The sequence below is a fragment of the Homarus americanus genome, unplaced genomic scaffold, assembly GCF_018991925.1.
Source record: "Homarus americanus isolate GMGI-L3 unplaced genomic scaffold, GMGI_Hamer_2.0 scaffold367, whole genome shotgun sequence".
NCBI lineage: Eukaryota > Metazoa > Arthropoda > Malacostraca > Decapoda > Nephropidae > Homarus > Homarus americanus.
Window position 1 is genome coordinate 8,483,610 of NW_024743709.1, and position 21,509 is coordinate 8,505,118.

Below are 21,509 nucleotides of genomic sequence, written 5' to 3' on the forward strand. Positions count from 1 at the left end.
AGGTTAGGTCTGGTTGGTTTAGGTTTGGTTATGTTTGTTTTGGTTAGGTCAGGTCAGGTTAGGTTAGTTTAGATTAGGTGTGCTTATGTTAGGTTTGGTTAGTTTAGGTTAGATTAGGTTAGGTTAGGAAGAAGCTAGGCAGATTAGTGCTTATGTTATTTTAGGTTAGGTCTGGTTGGTTTAGGTTTGGTTATGTTTGTTTTGGTTAGGTCAGGTCAGGTTAGGTTAGTTTAGATTAGGTGTGCTTATGTTAGGTTTGGTTAGTTCAGGTCAGGTTAGGTTAGTTTAGATTAGGTGTGCTTATGTTAGGTTTGGTTAGTTTAGGTTAGATTAGGTTGTTTGCCTCAAGATAGGAGGTAGAAAACTGTCATGTATTCACAGTAAATAAACACAAACATACACCAGTCAACCCATTGTTTACCATGATGAGATGTATCAAGTCAAACATGTATGTGGAGCTAAGTAAACAACATCACAAGATTACAAGATGTTGTATGTTGACACTATAATGTTGTCACTACGCCTCAACATTTAAGGTCTTTTAAGTTCATTATAAGGATAATATTTATATTAATCCATCAACACTTAGAAGTTTGTTTGTGAGAAATTTTTGTCAAGATTTTGTAACTGCTAGACTAAGGTTAGGATATAAGTCCCTCTGGTAGTATGACCCTTGTGTGTGTGTGTGTGTGTGTGTGTGTGTGTGTGTGTGTGACCGACCGACCGAGCCTTTTAGGGACAGCTCCAAGAATACAGCATATTACAGCCGATGGTTAGATAGTTGGATAGGTTAAGACTGTATCCACATTTTGTAGTAAGGTCGTGGGGAAGTCATTGTGTGAAGACTCCATTTCTGTGAGCTAAATTAACTTCCATAGACCACTAGATGACAGTAACCTGACCTCTTGGGCCTGACAGAGAGCCTTTGTAACCTCTGGTTTTTGCGCTACAGCTCACAGGATATGTATGGTTGCACAATAAACTAGCTGCTGCCTTGGCCCAAAATAAAATTCCTGGCATCATATTTACCAACACTAAATTGTATTGTTTCCCGTGGGTGGGGGGGTCATGGGGGGTCCGGGGGTCTTTGGGGGTCCTTGGGTCTCAGGGGGTCCGGGGATCCGTGAGTCTCAGGGGGCAGGGGGGTCCGGCGGGGTCTCTGCATCGCGTTAGCGTGGTCAGAAATACACAATGTTCAGTATTGTGCATCTGGACCCCTGAAAACTTGGACAGAACTACAAGAATCACTGGATGCCACGTCAGAAGTCCTGTTTATGTTTACGAATGGTTGTTGGTGAGTTGTTTCATAAGTTCTGGCCAACACTGACGTCATCTCCGTATTTACAAACCTCTATTACAAGATGCCGGGTAATGTGGATCTCGGGAGGAGTTTATTATTATTATTATTATTATTATTATTATTATTATTATTATTATTATTATTATTATTCTTACTGTTGTTGATTTTATTATTATGAAAGAAGGTAAAAGCGTGTAAGCCCCTTCCACTCACCAGCAGGTAATTAATTAGCAAAAGTACTGTACACAGGTAACAATTCAGGGGGCAACACGTGAACCTGATGACGTAGGGAAACTCTTGGCTACCAGGGTCTAGATTCTGAAGGTGTTGATAGGTGTCTAACTGGCTGACGTAAGGTGAAACACAATTGCACTTAGACTACATTTATTTAGTTAGTAAGGAGACTCTATTGAGACTTTATTAGATCATTGTTTTATATGGTGCTTAAGTTATCTCTCTCTCTCTCTCTCTCTAGCCAAAAGTGTCATATCAACAGTTGGACAGGAAGCTGGAAAATATGTCCCGTGTGTTTCAATTAACTGTGGCCGCTGTTGGGCTTCACGCCGGGACTAATTTAGGATTATGGCTGCGGTTGATTAATTTGGGCGTATTCAGCGAATAGTACAAATTAATTATGGTGACTAATTGGCTCGGTAAGTCAGGCCAAATTGGAAGAGATAGCAAGGTGATTCAGGCTTGGAAAATAAGTACCTATACCTCGGAGTCCACCACCACACCCCTCTCTCTTTCAATGGTGTCCGGGACTCTTATTCCCAAAGGCTCTAACGTTATTTTTTTTTTCCTCCTTAACTCAGAGGCGATAGAAAAGGTTGACTCTATTTACAGTTCTAAAATAGTTTCCAAAATGGCGTCGAAATTGCAATGGGACTTTTATTTAACCGAGGTAAATTATCGTGTATATTTTGGGGTGTTTGTGTATAATAATAATGATACTGATGAAAATAACAACGGTCATACTACTACTACTACTACTACTACTACTACTACTACTACTACTAATAATAATAATAATAATAATAATAATAATAGTCACGCTAGGGTTAGATAAAGGGTTTCATACTTGCGTCAACATAGGCAAATGCTCCCAATCCAACGCAGGCGTAAATGATTGCTCGTGCTGGCGGTGTTGATTGCTCGTGATGGCGGTGTTGATTGCTCGTGTTGGCGGTGGTGATTGCTCGTGTTGGCGGTGGTGATTGCTCGTGTTGGCGGTGGTGATTGCTCGTGTTGGCGGTGGTGATTGCTCGTGTTGGCGGTGGTTCTACGGTAGTGTAGGAGAGGGGCCGCCTCCCCCCATGACGTCATTACTGCTGGTGTGAATACAATTTTCTTTTTAAGTTGTTTCTCAGACCCTCAATCACGCTCTCATTTCCTCCTCCACCCCTCCCCCTCCTCTTCCTCCTCCCCTCTTCCCCTCCTCCTCTCCTCTTCTTCCTCCCCTCCTCTTCTCCTCCTCTTCTTTTCCGCTCTCACTGACAGCACTTATGGAGGGTCTCTCTCTCTCTCTCTCTCTCTCTCTCTCTCTTTCTTTGTGTTAATTTATTTTCTCCTTATTCTTTCTCTTGCTGTCTTCTCCCCTTTGCTCCTTCCTTCTCCTTCTCACCTCTCTTCCTCCTCCTTCTTCCCTCTCTCCTTTTCCCTTCTTCCTCTCTCTCCCTCCTCCCCTCCCCTTCACACCCTCCCTTTTCCCTTTCTTCACCCTTTTCTCCCCTCCCATCTCCCTCCTCCTCCCATCTCCCTCCCCCTACCTCCATCTCCCCTCCCTCTCTTCTCCCCCCCCCCTTCCCACCAGCCTCTCGCCGCATCAACTCGTTAATTCAATTTCATCTCTGCCACCATTTCCTCTCTTCATATCTCTCTCCCTCCCTCATTCCTCCCTCCCCAACCTTACCATTTCCTGTGCTTGCCTCCTCCTCCTCCTCCTCCTCCTCCTCCTCCTCCTCCTCCTCCTCCTCCTCCTCCCCTCCTCCTCCCTCCTCCTCCCTCTTTCCTTCTCTTCTCCTTCTGGTTTATTGTTTCTTTTCCTCTTTATTTTCCCTTTCCTTCTTCCTCGTCTCCTTTTTTCCTCCCCCCCCCGGCACTGTAATCTTCCTCCTACTCTTCTTTTCTCTTCTCCAGCATCCTCCTATATTCCTCCTCCTCCCCATTCCCCTATATTCCTCCTCTCCCAGCATCCTCCTATATTCCTCCTCCCAGCATCCTCCCTATATTCCTCCTCCTCTCCTCCTCCCTCCTCCTCCTCCTCCTCCTCCTCCTCCTCCTCCTCCTCCTCCTCATCTCTCCTTTCCTCCTCCTCCCACATCCTCCTACCTTCCTCCTCTCCCATGTCTCCCTCCCTCCCTCCTCCTCCTCCCCATCCTCCTATATTCCTCCTCCTCCCCACCATCCTCTATATTCCTCCTCCTCCCTCCTCCTATTTCCTCCTCCTCCTCCCCTCCCCACCATCCTCCTATATTCCTCCTCCTCCCCACCATCCTCCTGCTTCCTCTCCTCTCCTCCTCCTCCTCTCCTCTCCTCCCTCCTCCCAGCTTCCCTTTTCCTCCTCTCCACCATCCTCTATATTCCTCCTCCTCCCCACATCCTCCTATATCCTCCTCCCCAGCATCCTCCCTCCTTCCTCCTCCTCCCACCATCCTCCTATCTTCCTCCTCCTCCCACATCCTCCCTATATTCCTCCTCCTCTCCTCCTCCCCCTCCCTCCTCCTCCTCCCTCCCTCCTCCTCCCAGCATCTTCCTATATTCCTCCCTCCTCCCACCATCCTCCTATATTCCTCCTCCCTCCCACCATCCTCCTATATTCCCTCCTCCACCATCCTCTATTCCTCCTCCTCCCCCATCCTCTATATTCCTCCTCCTCCCAGCATCCTCCTATATTCCTCCTCCTCCCCCATCCTCCTATTCCTCCTCCCCACCATCCTCCTACCTCCCTCCCCACCATCCTCCCTATATTCCTCCTCCTCCCACACTTCCCACCTATATTCCTCCTCCCCACCATCCTCCCTATATTCCTCCTCCCCACCATCCTCCTATATTCCCTCTCCCCCCACCATCCTCTATATTCCTCCTCCTCCCACCATCCTATTTCCTCCTCCCCCCACCATCCTCCTATATTCCTCCTCCCAGCATCTCTTTTCCTCCTCCCACCATCCTCCTTTCCTCCTCCCCCTCTCCTATTCCTCCTCCTCCCCACCATCCTCCTATATTCCTCCTCCTCCCAGCATCCTCCCTATATTCCTCCTCCTCCCACCATCCTCCCTCCCTCCTCCCACATCCTCCTCCCTCATCTCCTCCTCCCACATCCTCCTACATTCCTCCCTCCTCCCCCATCCTCTATTCCTCCTCCTCCCAGCATCCTCCCTATATTCCTCCTCCTCCCTCCTTCCTCCTCCCCCATCCCTTTTCCTCCTCCTCCCACCATCCTCCTATATTCCTCCTCCCTCCCACCCTTCCTCCTATATTCCCTCCTCCCCTCCCATCCTCCCTTTCCTCCTCTCCCAGCATCCTCCTATTCCTCCTCCTCCCCCATCCTCCCCTCTTCCTCCTCCTCCCACCATCCTCCTATATTCCTCCTCCCCCCACCACCTCCTATATTCCTCCTCCCCCCTGCATCCTCCCTATATTCCTCCTCCCCCCACCATCCTCCTATATTCCTCCTCCCCCCAGCATCCTCCCATATTCCTCCTCCTCCCAGCATCCTCCTATATTCCTCTCCTCCTCCCACCATCCTCCCTATTCCTCCTCCTCCCCACCATCCTCCCTATATTCCTCCTCCCCCACATCCTCCTATATTCCTCCTCCTCCCAGCATCCTCCTATATTCCTCCTCCTCCCCACCATCCTCCCTATATTCCTCCTCCTCCCACCATCCTCCCTATATTCCTCCTCCCCACCATCCTCCTATATTCCTCCTCCTCCCAGCATCCTCCTATATTCCTCCTCTCCCCACCATCTCCTCTCCTCCTCCTCCCCACCATCCTCCTATACTCCTCCTCCTCCCACCATCCTCTATACTCCTCCTCCTCCCCACCATCCTCCTATATTCCTCCTCCCCCCCACCATCCTCCCTCCTCCCCCCATCCTATATTCCTCCTCCTCCTCCTCTCCTCCTCCTCCCATCCTCCTATACTCCTCCTCCTCCCACCATCCTCCTATATTCCTCCTCCTCCCACCATCCTCCTACATTCCTCCTCCCCCCACCATCCTCCTATTCCTCTCCCCACCTCCCTCTCCTCCTCCCCCACCATCCTCCTATATTCCTCCTCCCACATCCTCCTATTCCCTCCTCCTCCCCCATCCTCCTATATTCCTCCTCCTCCCACCATCCTCCTATATTCCTCCTCCTCCCACCATCCCCTATTCCTCCTCCCCCACCATCCTCTCTTCCTCCTCCCCCACCATCCTCCTATATTCCTCCTCCTCCCACCATCCTCCTATATTCCTCCTCCTCCCCATCTCCCTATATTCCTCCTCCTCCCACCATCCTCCTATATTCCTCCTCCTCCTCTCTTCTATTGTGTGTTTGTCATTCAGTTGTGTTTTGTGCCTTTTTATTCCCCTGCCTGTGAGATCTAGTGTTCTTGTTGAGATTACTGCAGTGTTTGTTTGTCTGTGTAGTTTTCTTTAAAATACATTGTGATATTTGTTTACGCTTCTTGTTTGGTTGATTGTCGTTGTTTGCATTGATTGTTTACTTGTTTGTTTTTTGTTAGTGTTTATTTTTATTAGATTGTGATGATTGTTGATATTTATTTGTTTGGTTGATTGTTTTGGATATTGTTTGTATGGTTGATTGATTGTTTGTATTGCTTGTTTATTTGTTTGTATCATTGTTACAAATAATGATATACCGTTTAATTGTTTAGGTAATCGTCGTTTTAATGTTTTACCGTTTATATAAGGGAAGAACTGTGTTACTGTTGTGTTATGCGGTTTGCTAACAGTAGATACACCTGTTATTTCACCTTATATACTGTTATAAACCGTTCAACAGACCATTAAATGTGTACAATATTTTTACTGAGCGTGAGAGACAGGCAGACGGAGATTCAGTTAGACAGAGACAGACAGACAGACAGACAGACAGACAGATAGATAGATAGACAGGCAGGCAACAACAGACATAGAGATATATAGATATATAAGAAGGCAGATATGTGTGTGTACAATCACTGATTTTGAGTGGTGGTGATTGTTAAGTGATGGTGAATGGTGGTAGTGACTGTGATGGTGACTGATTGTGAGTGGTGATGACTGATTGTGAGTGGTGGTGACTTATGTACAAATATTTCTTGAAGTGTATAATGTTTAGTTGTGTTATTCTATTTGCATTAAGTGTGTGTGTGTGTGTACCGTGTGACACACACACACACACACACACACACACACACACACACACAGAGCACTAAGCGAGGAGATGACGCTGCAAAATCTTTAAAAGGTGAAGCGAAAGTGCAGGTGATAAAGAGGTGAGTGGGCGTGAAAGTGAGAAAGTGAGGGCATGAAGTGGTGGTGGGTGATGACTGAGTCCTTTCTCCGGTGTGTGTGTGTGTGTGTGTGTGTGTGTGTGTGTGTGTGTGTGTGTGTGTGTGTGTGTGTGTGTGTGTGTGTGTGTCGAAGCGGTGGATGGAGGATGGAATAGAAGACAGGAGAATAGGGAAGGGGAGGAAGAAAGGGAGGAATAGAAGGAGGGAGGAGTAGAGTCAGAACAGGGGAGTAGATGGGTGAGGGGTGAGTGGAGATCGTCTGGGATGTGCATTAATTAAATGTTTTGTGTCGGGGCTTGAGGTCATCAGGCGCACTGGTGGTGGTGGGGGTAGCTAGTGAAGTGGTGGTGGTGGGTGGTAGCTGGTGGTTAGTAGCTGGTGGGAAGTGTGGTGGGGGTAGCTGGTGGGGTTAGTAGCTGGTGGTGGTAGTGGTGTGTGGTAGCTTTGGTGGGTGGTGTAGTGGGGTTAGTAGGTGGTGGGGAATGGTGGGGTGATGTTGGTGAAGCGGTAGTGATGATGGTGGGTGGTGTTGGTGGGTGATGTTGGTGGAGTGGTAGTGATGGGACTGGGGGAATGATGATGGTGAGTGGTTGTGGTGTGGTGGTGGTGATGGGGAGTGATGTAGATGATGGTGGGTGTGATGAGAGAGTGATGGTGGTCGAGTGGTGATGATAGTGTGGAGTTGTAGTGGGGGAATGGTGATAGAGGTGTGGTGATGGTGGGTGTGATGGGAGAGTGTGGTGATAGTGTTAGTGGAGTAGTGGTGTGGATAATGGTGGTGATGGATGGTGATGGTGGTTGGCTCATGATAGATGGCCACCATAATGTACACATGAAGGGGTTTGTGTATCATATAGTGTACACAGTGAGTATACTTGAGTGTCTCTAGTATTGTACAAGCAAGGTCATTGAGGTGGAAAGTGCAAGATACCACGTGTTGTGGTGGCAGAAGTTATGTAACCTAACCTAACCTAACATAACATTACCTACCTTACCCTACTGTAACCTAACTTAACATTACCTACCCTACCCTACTGTAACCTAACATAACATTACCTACCTTCCCCTACTGTAACCTATCCTAACTTAACCTAACACAACATTACCTACCCTACCCTAACCTAACCTAACCATATAATATAGGAAATACACATACATATATATTCTCATACTTTCTCTATACGATGAGTTCACAGGATCAGAGTCGAGTGTATATTAAAAAGAGAGAATACTGGAGGGATTATGTTGAAAAAGAAGACTAAGAAAAATGTAAAGGTCTTTGATTATGAGAATGAAAAGACGCGAAGAATATGATGTGATTAGATTTTGTGTGTGTGTGTGTGTGTGTGTGTGTGTGTGTGTGTGTGTGTGTGTGTGTGTGTGTGGACAAATTTTGTATGCGCAATGATTTTCTTGAAGACAAAAATATGTATAATTTTAATATTTTCTTTATTTTATTTTTGGAAACTGACTTTTAATCGGGGAAAATCAATGGGTTTTTTATATATACTTTCGGGAAATAAATCGCATTGTTAAAAAAAGTATTATGACTTAAATTTTCTTTAAAGGAAATAGTCCTTACGATGGTGTGAAATTTTTACCACTTTCCTTATCTTTAAAAAAATAAGGATTAATAAGAAAAATCCAGATCACTTTCCCTTATTTCCCCCCAAAAAAGAAAGTTTCACCCTGTCGTCTCTCAAGTACCAGAAGGAACCTGCCATAGGGTCAATAGGTTTAGATATTTTTAGGAATCTGGGAAGTGATAAAGAAAGTATTGGCAGTAGCAGGAAAATATGATGATGGTGTACACAGGAGGAACAGGTAATAGTAGTACAGTACACACAAGTAACAGTAGCGCACAGAATTAGCAAGGAACATCCCCATACACAAGCTCAAGAAACAGCACCACCACACAAGCAACAAGTAACACCACCACACAAGCAACAAGTAACACCACACACAAGCAACAAGTAACATCACACAAACAACAAGTAACACCACCACACAAGCAACTCCACAACACAAACAACAAGTAACAGTTAAGATCGTCTTGTAACATGAACTCACTCACCGCAAGAGGGTTTCAACGCGGGTCATTTACTCAACACATAACTCTCTATCTTGCCGTCCACACGTGACACTACAATGATGCCCCTCCTCAACCCCCCTCCCCTCAAACCTCCCTCAACCCCTCAACCCCCCCTCAAACCCCCCCTCTTCCCCCTCAACGCCCCCTCCTCCCCGGAGAAAATGGTGTTAGTTTACCGACTCCTGGAGAAAGTGGTTTTAGTGACCCCTTGAGATAATGGTTTTAGTGTAGTGACCCCTTGAGATAATGGTTTAAGTGCACTGACCCCTTGAGAAAATGGTTTTAGTGTAGTGACCCCTTGAGATAATGGTGACTCGAGTGACAAGTTCAACATCTTAAATGATTTACGACGTGGATTCCTCCTCATTGTGGGAATCTGCAGTGTCATAACTTATATACAAGAGCAGAGATATAGCAACAACGCTCACTGGCTACAATATGGAAAGATTACATCATAACAAGGCGAAAATCAACTGTAAATCTTGGGACCACCCGAAGTTTATGCACCCCAATTTACTTCACTAACCTAACCAAACATGAGTGAATAATCGTATAATCCCAATCTTGTTTTAAATCTTTTCTTTTTGGGGGGGTTAGGGTATGTATTCGAGCTATTTATAGATTAATATAATTTTGTTGTTGGTTACTTAGATACTTCAACACCAGAGAAATTTAAAAAAAAATTCATAATTATCATGAAGGTAGAAGCTTGTTTTTTCCTCACCGCGATTGTCTTTTGATGATTGACGAAGACACAAAAAAAAAACGCGGAAGATTCAAATAACGTCTCCTGGCTTTTGTTTCGGTACGCGTGTAATTACCACAAGAACTAAACTCCTTCCATACTCATAATTGAAAGAAGTTTTTAATACAAATAATGACTCGAGTCCGTCCACACACACACACACACTTTGTTGTTATTTGTTCTTGAGCCAAATTACTGAGATAATTTAGCAAGTCTTTGGTTGGGTCTGAGTGGGTGTTGATGGAACGTCGTTTGTCAGCTGCTGATGAGTGGGCGTCCTCGTCGTCTTCATCGTCGCTGTCAGCTGATGAGTTGATAATGAGGTGGAGGAGAGCTGACAGACGGTGTGTGTGTGTGTGTGTGTGTGTGTGTGTGGGTGTGTGTGTGTGTGTGTGTGTGTGTGTGTGTGTGTGTGTGTGTGTGTGTGTGTGTGTGTGTGTGTGTGTGTGTGTGTGTGTGTGTGTGTGTGTGTGTGTGTGTGTGTGTGTGTGTGTGTGTGTGTGTGTGTGTGTGTGTGTGTGTGTGTGTGTGTGTGTGTGTGTGTGTGTGTGTGTGTGTGTGTGTGTGTGTGTGTGTGTGTGTGTGTGTGTGTGTGTGTGGGTGTGAGGTTCTTGAGGCGTTGGACCAGTTCACAGTAAGGTTCTTGATTCACGATTAGGTTCTTGGGTTTGGGGGGGTGAAGAAGGGGACACATGGGGAGAGAATGAGGTGAGGGGAGACTAGGGGAGGTGAGGGGAGACAATATAGTTCGTGGGAAGCATAATTTCCATCGTTCTTGATTTAAACTTCTTGATGTTATTCACCCATGAAGGAATATTTGTCCAAGGTCTTTATAACCCAGACCAGCCAGTGAGTCCTTGGGCTGAATTACCTCCCGTCGTCAGGTCACCGTAGGAGGAGGGAGGTTGATCCATACCACGGCAACAAGTGTCGGGTTATGTACTGGTGTTTTGGTCAATAAACTAGGGTTGTGTACTGGTGTTTTGGTCCATAAACTCTGGTTGTGTAGTGGTGTTTTGGTCAATAAACTAGGGTCGTGTACTAGTGTTTTGGTCCATAAACCAGGGTCGTGTACTGGTGTTTTGGTCCATTAACTAGGGTCGTGTACTGGTGTTTTGGTCCATTAACTAGGGTCGTGTACTGGTGTTTTGGTCCATAAGCCAGGGTCGTGTACTGGTGTTTTGGTCTAACTTAGGTCGTGTGCTGGTGTTTTGGTCCATTAACTAGGGTCGTGTACTGGTGTTTTGGTCCATAAACTCTGGTTGTGTATTATATATTTGTTGTCGTTATCATCTTGGGCAAGACAACAGTGGAGTGTGGTGGTGACCGTAAGGGGAAGCTGAGGGAGATGGGATGAGACATTGGGATGGGGTGAGAAAGGGGAAGAAACAAGTTTGCTTGTGAGTGAGGAAAAAGTCGTTTGGGGTATTAGAGCAGAGATTAGGGGAAGGGGGCTGAGATGGGATGCAGTGAGGGAGACATAAGGCGGGAGGGAGGTGAGACATAGGCGGGAGGGAGGTGAGACATAGGAGGTGAGGAAGACATGAGGGCGGGGGGAGGTGAGGAGACATGGGAGGGAGGGAGGGTGAGGGGGAGACATGAGGGGAGAGGTGGGGGACATAAGGCGGAGGGAGGGGTGAGGTGGGGAGACAGTAGGTGGGATAAGGGGCGGGTGAGGGACACCGGGGAGGTTTTGCACGATAACCACAGGGAGAGGTATAAGTCTCCCTCACTTTTTCTCATTTCCCTCTTTATTCTCCCTCCATTCCCTGTTTCTCCTCCATATCTCTCTCCCCTTACATTCCCACTTCCTCTTCTTGTCTTTTCCTTACTTCATTTCCACTTTTTCCCCTCATTTTACTCTCTCCCCTCGTTCCCCTTTTCCTCCTAGCTTCTCCCTCTCTCATCCATTTTGCTCTCATTCTTCCTCCCTTTTCCCTCCATCCACTGTCTCTCTTTTCCTTACCTCCGTCACCCATTCTCTCCTCCTCCTCTCACCACCTCCCTCTCACCTCACTCCTCCTCCTCCTCCTCCTCCTCCTCCTCCTCCTCCTCCTCCTCCTCCTCCTCCTCCTCCTCCTCTCCCTCCCCTCTCTGTCTCCTCCTTTCTTCTCTTCCCTCCTCTCCCCTCATTATGCCTCCTCTGGGTACCCTCTCTCACATTAAGACTTATCCAGTGCTGTCATTCTCTCATTTGTATTCAGTCTCCTCCTCCTCCTCTTCCTCCTCCTCCTCCTCTTCTACACTCCTCCTCTTCCTCTTCCCCTCCTCCTCCCCTCTCCCTTTAATTTTCCTTCTTTCCTCTTCTTCCACTGCTCCTTCTTTCTCCATCTCTTGCACCACTCTCTTTTCTTCCTTCTCGTCCTCCTTCCACTCCCTTCCTCCTCCTCCTCCTCCTCTCATCAGTGTCCCTTCTCTCCCGGTAATCCTCCATTTCTTCTTCCCCCTCTCACCCATTACTCTCCCCCTTTCCCATTCTAAATACCCTCCACCAGGCCTCTTTGACTACCCCTCACCCCTCTCACCTCTCCCTCAATCTCCCTTCTCCCTCAATCTCTATCCTCCCCTCTATCCTCCCCATCTTCCATCCCTTTATTCTCTCCCTCATCCTCCCCTCCCTTCTTTTTACCATCTCTCACCCTCTCCTTCCTTTACACTCTTCCCCTGCCCCTCCCCTCTTCCCTTCCCCCTTTACCCTCTTCCCTGCCCTCTCCCTCTTCCTACCCCCCTCCACCCCTCTTCCCCTGCCCCTCCACCCTCTTCCCCCCTCCACCTCTTCTTCCCCTCCCACCCTCTTCCCTGCCCCTCTTCCCCTGCCCCTCTTCCTACCCTCTTCTCCTCCCACCCTCTTCCCCTGCCCCCTCCACCCCTCTTCCCTGCCCCTCCCTCTTCCCTGCCCCTCCACCTCTTCCCCTGCCCCTCACCCTCTTCCCCACCCTCTCCACCCCTCTTCCCTGCCCCTCTTCCCTACCCCTCCACCTCTTCCCTGCCCCCTCTTCCCCTGCCCCTCCACCCTCTTCCCCCCCTCTTCCCCCTCCCCCTCTTCCCCTGCCCCTCCACCTTCTTCCCCCCCTCTTCCCCTGCCCCTCCCCCTCTTCCCCTGCCCTCTCACCTCTTCCCCTGCCCCTCCACCCCTCTTCCCCTCCCCTCACCTCCCCACCCCCCCCTCTTCTCCCCTCACCCCTCTTCCCTGCCCCCCCCTCTTCCCTACCCCTCCCTCTTCCCCCCCCTCTTCACCCCTCACCTCTTCCCCTCCTCTCCCCCTGCCCCCTCCCCCACTCTTGCCTACCCCCTCTTCCCCTGCCCCCTCTTCCCCTGCCCCTCACCTCTTCCCCCCCCTCTTCCTTCCCCTCCCCCCCTCTTCCCCTGCCACCCCCTGCCCCTCCACCCTCTTCCCCTCCCACCCCTCTTCCCCTCCCCTCTTCCCCTCACCCCTCTTCCCCTGCCCCCTCTTCCCCCACCCCTCTTCACCCCTCTTCCCCTCTTCCCCCTCTTCCCCCCCCCTCTTCCCCCTGCCCCCCTCTTCCCCTGCCCCTCACCCCTCTTCCCCCCTCCCCCTCTTCCCTCCCCTCTTCCCTGCCCCTCCACCCTCTTCCCTGCCCCTCCCCCTCTTCCCCCTCCACCCTCTTCCCCACCCCCCTCTTTCCCCTGCCCCCTCCGCCCTCTTCCCTCCCCTGTCCCCTCTTCCCCTCCACCCTCTTCCCTACCCCTCCCCCCTGCCCCTCCACCTCTTCCCTGCCCCTCTTCCCCTCCCTCTTCCCCCCTCTTCCCTCCACCCCTCTTCCCCTGCCCCCCTCTTCCCCCCCTCCACCCTCCCCCCACCCTCCACCCTCTTCCCCTGCCCCTCCACCTTCTTCCTCACCCTCTTCCCCCTCTTCCCTACCTCCACCCTCTTCCCTGCCCCTCACCTCTTCCCCCTGCCCCTCACCTCCTTCACCTCCACCTCTTTACCCCTCTTCCCTGCCCTCACCCTCTTCCCACCCCTCCACCCTCTTCCCTGCCCCCTCCACCTCTTCCACCCCTCTTCCCCTGCCCCCTCCACCCCTCTTCCCCTGCCCCCCTCTTCCCCTGCCCCTCTTCACCCCTCCACCTCACCCTCTGTGAGGGGTTGACAGTTCATTCTCTACTATTAGTGTTGTTGTTGGCCTCGTCAGCTGGCCCTCAGTTTTGGTTCTTGCTTGAGGTGGTTCTTCTTTCAGAACCTCTTTCCTATAGGTTTCTTGAGGGTTTGTGGCCAGCCAACAAGAACCTAATCCTAACCTAACCTAACCTAAGCTAACCTAACCTAACCTAAACTATTCTTCTAACCTAACCCTAGCCTAACCTAACCCAACCTAACGTAAAATTATTCCTGGTTCTTACTTAAGGGTTCTTGCTGCGCTGCTAGTGTCGTTGTCTTTTATCATTGTGGCCCTTACTGGAGTCTTACTTAAGGGGTATATTAGCTTGCCCAACAGTCTCTCTCTCTCTCTCTCTCTCTCTCTCTCTCTCTCTTTTTTTTTTTTTTTTTTTTTTTTTTTTTTTTTTTTTTTTTTTTTTTTTTTCTCTCTCTCTCTCTCTCTCAGGGTAACTAGGGCCTTTCCAAGTGGGTCATTGTATATAATTTATTGTGTGTTGCATGATGTATAAAGTGTGTTGGTTTCCTTACAGTGGCTTTAAGAAACACTGTGTTATATTGTGGAGTTGTGTTTGATTTATGTTGTGTTGTGTTTTATATTGTGCTGTGATGTGTTGTATTATGTTGTGATGTGTTGTATTATGTTGTGATGTTTGTATTATATTTGTGATGTTTGTTTTATTTGTGTTATTTTTTTCATGTTGTATTTTTGTATTTTGTGTGTTTGTATTATTTGTGATGTGTTTGTATTATATTTGTGATGTATTGATTTATGTTGTGTTGTGTTTTATATTGTGTTGTGATGTGTTGTATTATGTTGTGATGTGTTGTATTATGTTGTGATGTGTTGTATTATGTTTTGTGTTGTATTATGTTGTGATGTGTTGTATATCTTTGTTACGTCTTGTTAATAGTTAAAATACCCTTTTGTTTTCTTCAAGATGTTTACACTTGGTCTTGTGTTTTTGTGATGTTATGTTAAAAATAATCTAATGTTTAGGTTCTGAAGGGAGGATGTGGTGATGTTTAATGAATAATCTGGTGATGTTTTGGTTGTAATTGAGGAATTTTGCGATGTTTATTGGCTGTGTTTTAATATTGTGACGTTGAGGTTAGGAATCATTCAATGTTTAGGTTGTATTGTGATATTAAAATGTTTATGTTAAAGTAAAAAGTTATTTGTTTATTTGTTACTAGAGGGATGTTTTAGAATGTTTACAAAGTCGTGGTATAAGAAGTTTACGATGTTTAGACTCGATGTTATGTCCTGACTGTAGTTGAGAGTCTTACAATGTTTAGGTAATATTATAATCAATAGTGTCTAGGTCTTAGAGTAGAGAATAGTTTTCAATGTTTTACAAGGTCATTTAAAAGATGTTACCGGTATGATGTTTAGACCCGATGTTGTGCCCTCGTGGTGACCTTCCCAATAATCGTGTTTACCTCAACATTGTAAACTTCCCAATTCTCCCACGAGTTTACACACAGAGCAGCTGGGAGAAGTTACCCTAGCACAAGTTGAGGTGACACTGGCTGATGGATATTGGCACCCTTATGTGAGTAGCTGATTGGGTATTGGATATTGGCGCCCCTTATGTTGTACCTGATTGGTTGATGGATATTGGCACTAAAGTTAGCAGCTGATTGGGCGTTGGGTGTATAGTTTATGTTGTTATTGTTGTTTCTTTATTATTGTTATTTTTACTTTATTATTATTATTATTATTCATCGTTTTACGTCATTTTTCCATGCTTGTCTGGGTTTGCCTCGTTTACCTGTGTTCCTAACTCTAATGTTATTTCTTACAACCTCTTCTCATGTCATTCCTGGCCTACCCCTGGCTCTCCTTTCCTCACTTAGGCCCGTGCACCTCTTGACCCAATTGGTCTGCGTCTTCTGAACAGGGTCTCCTGCCTTATAGTGTCACACAACACATCCACCTCATCATTCTCATTTCACCTAGATTAAGTCTACTTATGCCATCCTCTTGAACTGCTCATGTTTAGCTACCATACAACCTCACACACCTCTCATATCAGCTGCATACATTTTCCTCTCACTCGGAGGAATTCAACTTGCCGTCAATAAAGGCAGCAGCTCCCTAAACTTCCTCCAGCCAACTATGACTCTTGCAACTGATCATGTCACCCAGGTAACAGAACTCATCGACACAGTCCAAGGACATATTCCCAATGTTGAGTTTCTCCAGCCTTGCTGTGGGCACATATATAACACTTTAGAGTCAGCATCATCCTGCAGTCTGCCATCTCCTCCACAGCACCTCTTGTGTACCCACCTTCCACGCTCGTTACACATTATTGAGTTGTTGCCAACACCCTTCTTTCAGACAGCACGAGGCCATTTTCCACCTTTCACCACAGGTCCCTCACCCACACCACTCACCAATATTGTTGTTTTTACCACATTCACTCTCAGGCCCTTTGCCTCTATTCCATCCTTCCATTTCTTAATCCCTGGTGTATGGGTCGCCTCTGGCTCAATATAATCGTCTAGCATTAACCAAATAAAATATTAAATGTGGCGTCCCCGTAGTGAAGGGGTTAAATTCCTCTGCTATCTGTTATCAGCACTAAGTCATCAGCATACACCAACTCTCAGGGCAGATCAGTATTAAAGTTCCGTGATATTGCCTCCAGCACCATGATAATTAGAAGACAGACTCCTGATGGACTCCTGCTTTTACCTCAAATTCCTCACTTTCCTCAACATTTACTCCCACAGAGGTTTTTGAGCCCTCATATGATGCCATGACCACTCCAACATGGTACGCTCTTGTAGCTTCCTGGATATAAATATTGTCTCTGTAGTCCCTCTACCTGGCAAACCCAAACTGAATTTCGTTTATTATTAGTAATAATAATAAATTATTATTATTATAAACATTCCCTTGAGACTCGTTCTTTTACCCGTCCAGCCCCTTCCTCCCCCTCATCCATCCCCTAGGGCGGTCGACCCCTTATTCTTTTACCCATCCAGCCCCCCCCTCCCCATTCCCAACCGCTGCGGGTCCCCAACGGTGGCGGTAAACAGGCTGGACAATTTGGCGCAATTTATGGTCGGCATCACCAGGGTGTCTCAGTGCTGGGCGATGTTCGACGCTATTTGGCAGGAAGTAGTCAGGAAAGTATAGCGTAATGTTCAGTAGTACTTGGTGGGAAGTAGCCAGGGGAGGGTATGGCGTGTTTGTGATTGTGTTGGTAGTCCTGAATTAAGACAAGAACCAGTTTATAACACCCAAAATGGCCTGTGACTGTGTTGGTAGTGTGCATTTATTTCATCCAGATATTGAAAATATCGTCTTAATAGTCGCCTGCGTTCAGGAAAGGTGTAATTACGATAATATGTAATTCTAAACGTACAGGTGCAAACACGTTTTGTGTGTGTGTGTGTGTGTGTGTGTGTGTGTGTGTGTGTGTGTGTTTTGACGCCCATTCCCAGTCCCCAAAGCCTCTGTTGCGACACCTGAAGCTGATACTGACTCCCTCTCCTCTTTCTCCCTCTACTGTTTCTCCCCCTTCCCTTTCTCCCCCTTCCTCCAATCTTTCTCCCCTCTCCCATCCTCCCCTCCCTTCCCTGCTGCCCTCCCCCCTCCCCTCTCTTCTCTCCTCTTTCTTTTCCCTCTCTCTTTCTCGTTTCCCCACTTCACCCCTTCTCTCCTTTACCTTCCCTCCCCTCCTTTCCCCCTCTTTCTCTTCCCCTCTCCTCCCATCTTTCTCCCTCTCTCTTCTCCCGGAGACAAAATTTACACGTCATTATATACGGGTTGTATTGTGTGAGGGCGTAATGTTGGATGTGGTGGTGGTGGTGGGTGTGTGGTGGTTGGTATGATGGTGGTTGGCGTGGTGGTGGTAGTAGTGATGGTTGGGCGTGAGGTTGGTAGTTGTCGTGGTGATGGTGGTAGGATTGTGTGTAGATGTGGTGGTGGTGGTGAGTGTGGTGGGTGGCGTAGAGTGGAGATTGTGGTAGGTGTGGTGGTGGCATGGTGGTGGAGTTGTGGTGGTGGTGGGTGTGGTGGGTGGCGTGAGGGTGGTAGTTGTCATGGTGGTGGTAGGTGTGGTGGGTGGCGTGAGGGTGGTGGTTGTCATGGGTGGTGGTGGTGTGGTGGTGGCATGGTGGTGGAGTTGTGGTGGTGGTGGGTGTGGTGGGTGGGTGAGGGTGGTGTGTCATGGTGGTGGTGGTGTGTGGTGGTGGCGTAGGTGTGGTTTCATGGTGGTGGTAGGTGTGGTGGGTGGCGTGGTGGGCAGTACCAACAACATTAAGTAAGTATAATAATATACACCTGGGTACTGGAGGGAGGGGCAGTGTGTGCTACTAATTAACCGGCTCCTGGGTGTGGCCCGTACAGGTGAGCACAGAAATAATAATGGTTGTATTATAGTGAAAATAATGTTGGTGATAATAATTAATAACAGTAATGACATTAATAATACACCATCAGCTAAGGGATACACACCCTATCGCACTCTATCGCACTCTATCACACCCTATCGCACCCTATCGCACTCTATCACCGCGTCAGGGTAAATACTGAACTACTGACGCTGTTACTGATACTGTAATTTAATATAGTTACTGCTGGAGGCTGTCTCATGTCAACGTTTTCTTTATTCACCGGAAACCCCAGAGTGTTATTATTGCCCGAACCGTTTCCATGTCAACACTTGTTCAGTTTTAACGCGATATTCACCAAAAGTTAATCATGTGGACCTTGTCACATGTTGATCAAACCTGCCAAGTTTAGCGCTAATCCGCTAAGTTGCGCTAACCTGTTCTTTAGTTAGTTTGCGGACAGACAGACGGTGCACCGCCCTCAGTCTCCGGCAGGGTAATAATAACAACAATATCACCATTTTCCCGGGAAAGTTATGAAAGAAAATACTGGAGTACAATATGAAAATATGAGCAGTGGCTTCACCGCCGCTAGTTCCTCTTACCACCACCACCAGCAGCCGCCAGCCTCCCTCACCACCACCATCACCAGCCAGCCTCCTCACCACCACCACCTCCAGCCGCCAACCTCCTCACCACACTCACCAGCCGCCAGCCTGCTCACCACCACCACATCACCAGCCGCTAACTCCCTACCTTCACCTGCCACCACCACCAGCCGCCAACCTCCCCACCATCTCACCCACCAGCCGCTAGCCTCCGTCACCACCACACCCACTTCACCAGTCGCCAACCTCCCTCACTCACCACACCACCAGCCGCCAGCCTCCGCTCACCACCACCACTCCATCACCAGCTGCCAACCTCCCCTACTCACCATCACTCAGCTGCCAACCCTCTCACCACTCACCACCAGCCTGCCAGCCTCCTGGTCACCACCCACCACTGCCCAGCCGCCAACCTCCTCACTCACTCACCCACCAGCCGCCAGCCTCTGTCACCACCACCATCACCAGCTGCCAACCTCCCCACCACCACCTGACCAGCCAGCCAGCCTCCGTCACCACCAACGGATTACCTCAGCCAAACCTCCCTCACCACCACCACACTGTAGCCGCCAGCCTCCCTCACCACCACCACCAGCCGCCAGCCTCCTCACTCACACCACACCACACCAGCCGCCAGCCTCCCCACCACCACCACTCAGCCGCCAGCCTCCCTCACCACCACCCATCACCAGCAGCCGCCAGCCCCTGTCACCACCACCCATCACCAGCCGCCAACCCTCCTCACCACCACCACCCCAGCCGCCAGCCCCCTCACCACCACCCGACCAGCCGCTGCCAGTCTCCCCACCACCAGCCGCCAGCCTCCCTCACCACCACCAGCCGCCCCTCCTCCCTCCACCTCACCCCACCCCAGAAACACCTCCTCTCTCCTCACCACCACCAGCCCCACTCCCTCCTCACCAACAACAGCCCCCTCCCTCCTCACCTCACCACCAGCCCCACCTCCTCCTTTCTACCCCCACCAACAGCCCACCTCCCTCCCCGTACCACCACCAGCCCCCAACTCCTCCCTCACCACCACCAGCCCCCAACTCCTCCCTCACCACCACCAGCCCCCAACTCCTCCCTCACCACCACCAGCCTCCCCTCCTCCCTCACCACCAGCCGCCAGCCTCCCCCTGTGCATTGAACAGAAAACTTATCTTGTTCGACAAAAGCCGCCACTTCCTTGACAACTTCATAACTTCTTCACTCACTGACAAGGATAAGAGTAAGATACTTTTGAGAGAGACTTTCTCTTTCTTGGAAGAAGGAGAAGCTCGCCCTGGCAGAGTGAACGTCAGCCGGTGTGGCTTCTCTATTCTGTTCTCTGTCACTCAAGCTTCTCCAAGTTCCCAGTGTGGCGAGGGAGTTTGCTTCCGCCTTGTGTAGGAGAGATTTTTTATACATTATTATTATAATCATCGTCATCATCATCATCATCATCATCATCATCATCATCATCATCTCCGGAGACAGAATCTCAATGTAACTCTCTCTCTCTCTCTTCAGGTAACATATTTAGTAGGTTTATATACAGTATGTACTCGTAGAAGGTAGGTGGATTAGTGTTCCTTAATATGCATTCTGGACTTACTGGGGTCATTTTAAATATATTTTCTCAACTCGGGGGCTTTAGTGAAGGCTTATAGGAGCATGAATATTTTACCGACACACTTCAGTTTATAAGCGTTAGTATTGTCTCAACCTTGGGCTTTGGTGGAGGCGTGTAGTGTATGTAAGGTGTCCCAGAGAACTACTGTCCCTGCCTCCCTCCCTGCCTGCTCTGTTCCTCCCTCCTCCCTCCCTGCCTGCCTCCCTCCTCCCTCCCCCTCCCTCCCCTCCCTCCCTCCCTCTCCCTCCCTCCCTCCCTCCAACTCACAGCAGTGTCTCCAGGGAGCAGATAGGGGAAGGCAGGACTGGGACACCCTGTAGTATATACCACATCAACCACACTACTCTCTCTTATCTGAGGAAGGTCCTTTAGATGACAGAATTCAAGCGCTAATATGGTCATCTACTCTCGGCTTTTATCTACTATGCCCCGGTAGATGACGTTGTTTAGCAGATGAGTTCGTGCCTTTCTACCCATCTACCTCCTCCACTCCTTAAATTTCTCCCTTCTCTACCTGTTATCTCTCCCTCCCAGAGCTGTTATCTCTCTTCCACTCTCACTCTCTCTCCCTCCATGCAACCCTTCCCTTACCCCCCCTCCCCTCCTACACCTTTCCATCATCTGCCCCTCCTTCCCCCCTGCCCCACCTTAGCAAGTGACCGATTCCCCATGGGTGAAGCATAAAGTGACCCAGAATGACCACGTCTCAGCCTGGTTGGTGGAAGATGATTTCGTGGGGTGTGTGTGTGTGTGTGTGTGTGTGTGTGTGTGGAGAAATTATTTTACTGATTTTGGAAATTTGTTTAGATATTCACACACACACACACACACACACACACACACACACACACACACACACACACACACACCTCCCTCCCTATTCTCACCTGATCAACTCTCATGAATTTTAGAAATGCTTTGCCCAATTTTGTTCAAATAATAAATACTAAATAATAAATTAAGTACTTGCCCACACACACACACACACACACACACACACACACACACACACACACACACACACACACATCCGGCTCTTTATTCTGCCGTGTTAGACAGCCGTGTTTTACCACACTCTGCATACATGACAAACAGATTTCGTACGACATTGTATACAAACTTAATTTAATTTTAAGTCATTATCTGTGGTTAAGTTAGCTCTGGGACCTGGTTGGGTTT

At 48.5% G+C, this 21,509-nt stretch overlaps 1 protein-coding gene across 1 annotated transcript in view; it reads left to right on the forward strand.

Moving 5' to 3' along the window:
- The window catches only part of LOC121877463, a 149,403-nt gene that overhangs the window by 101,399 nt on the left and 26,495 nt on the right, over positions 1 to 21,509 (forward strand). The window lies entirely within an intron of this gene.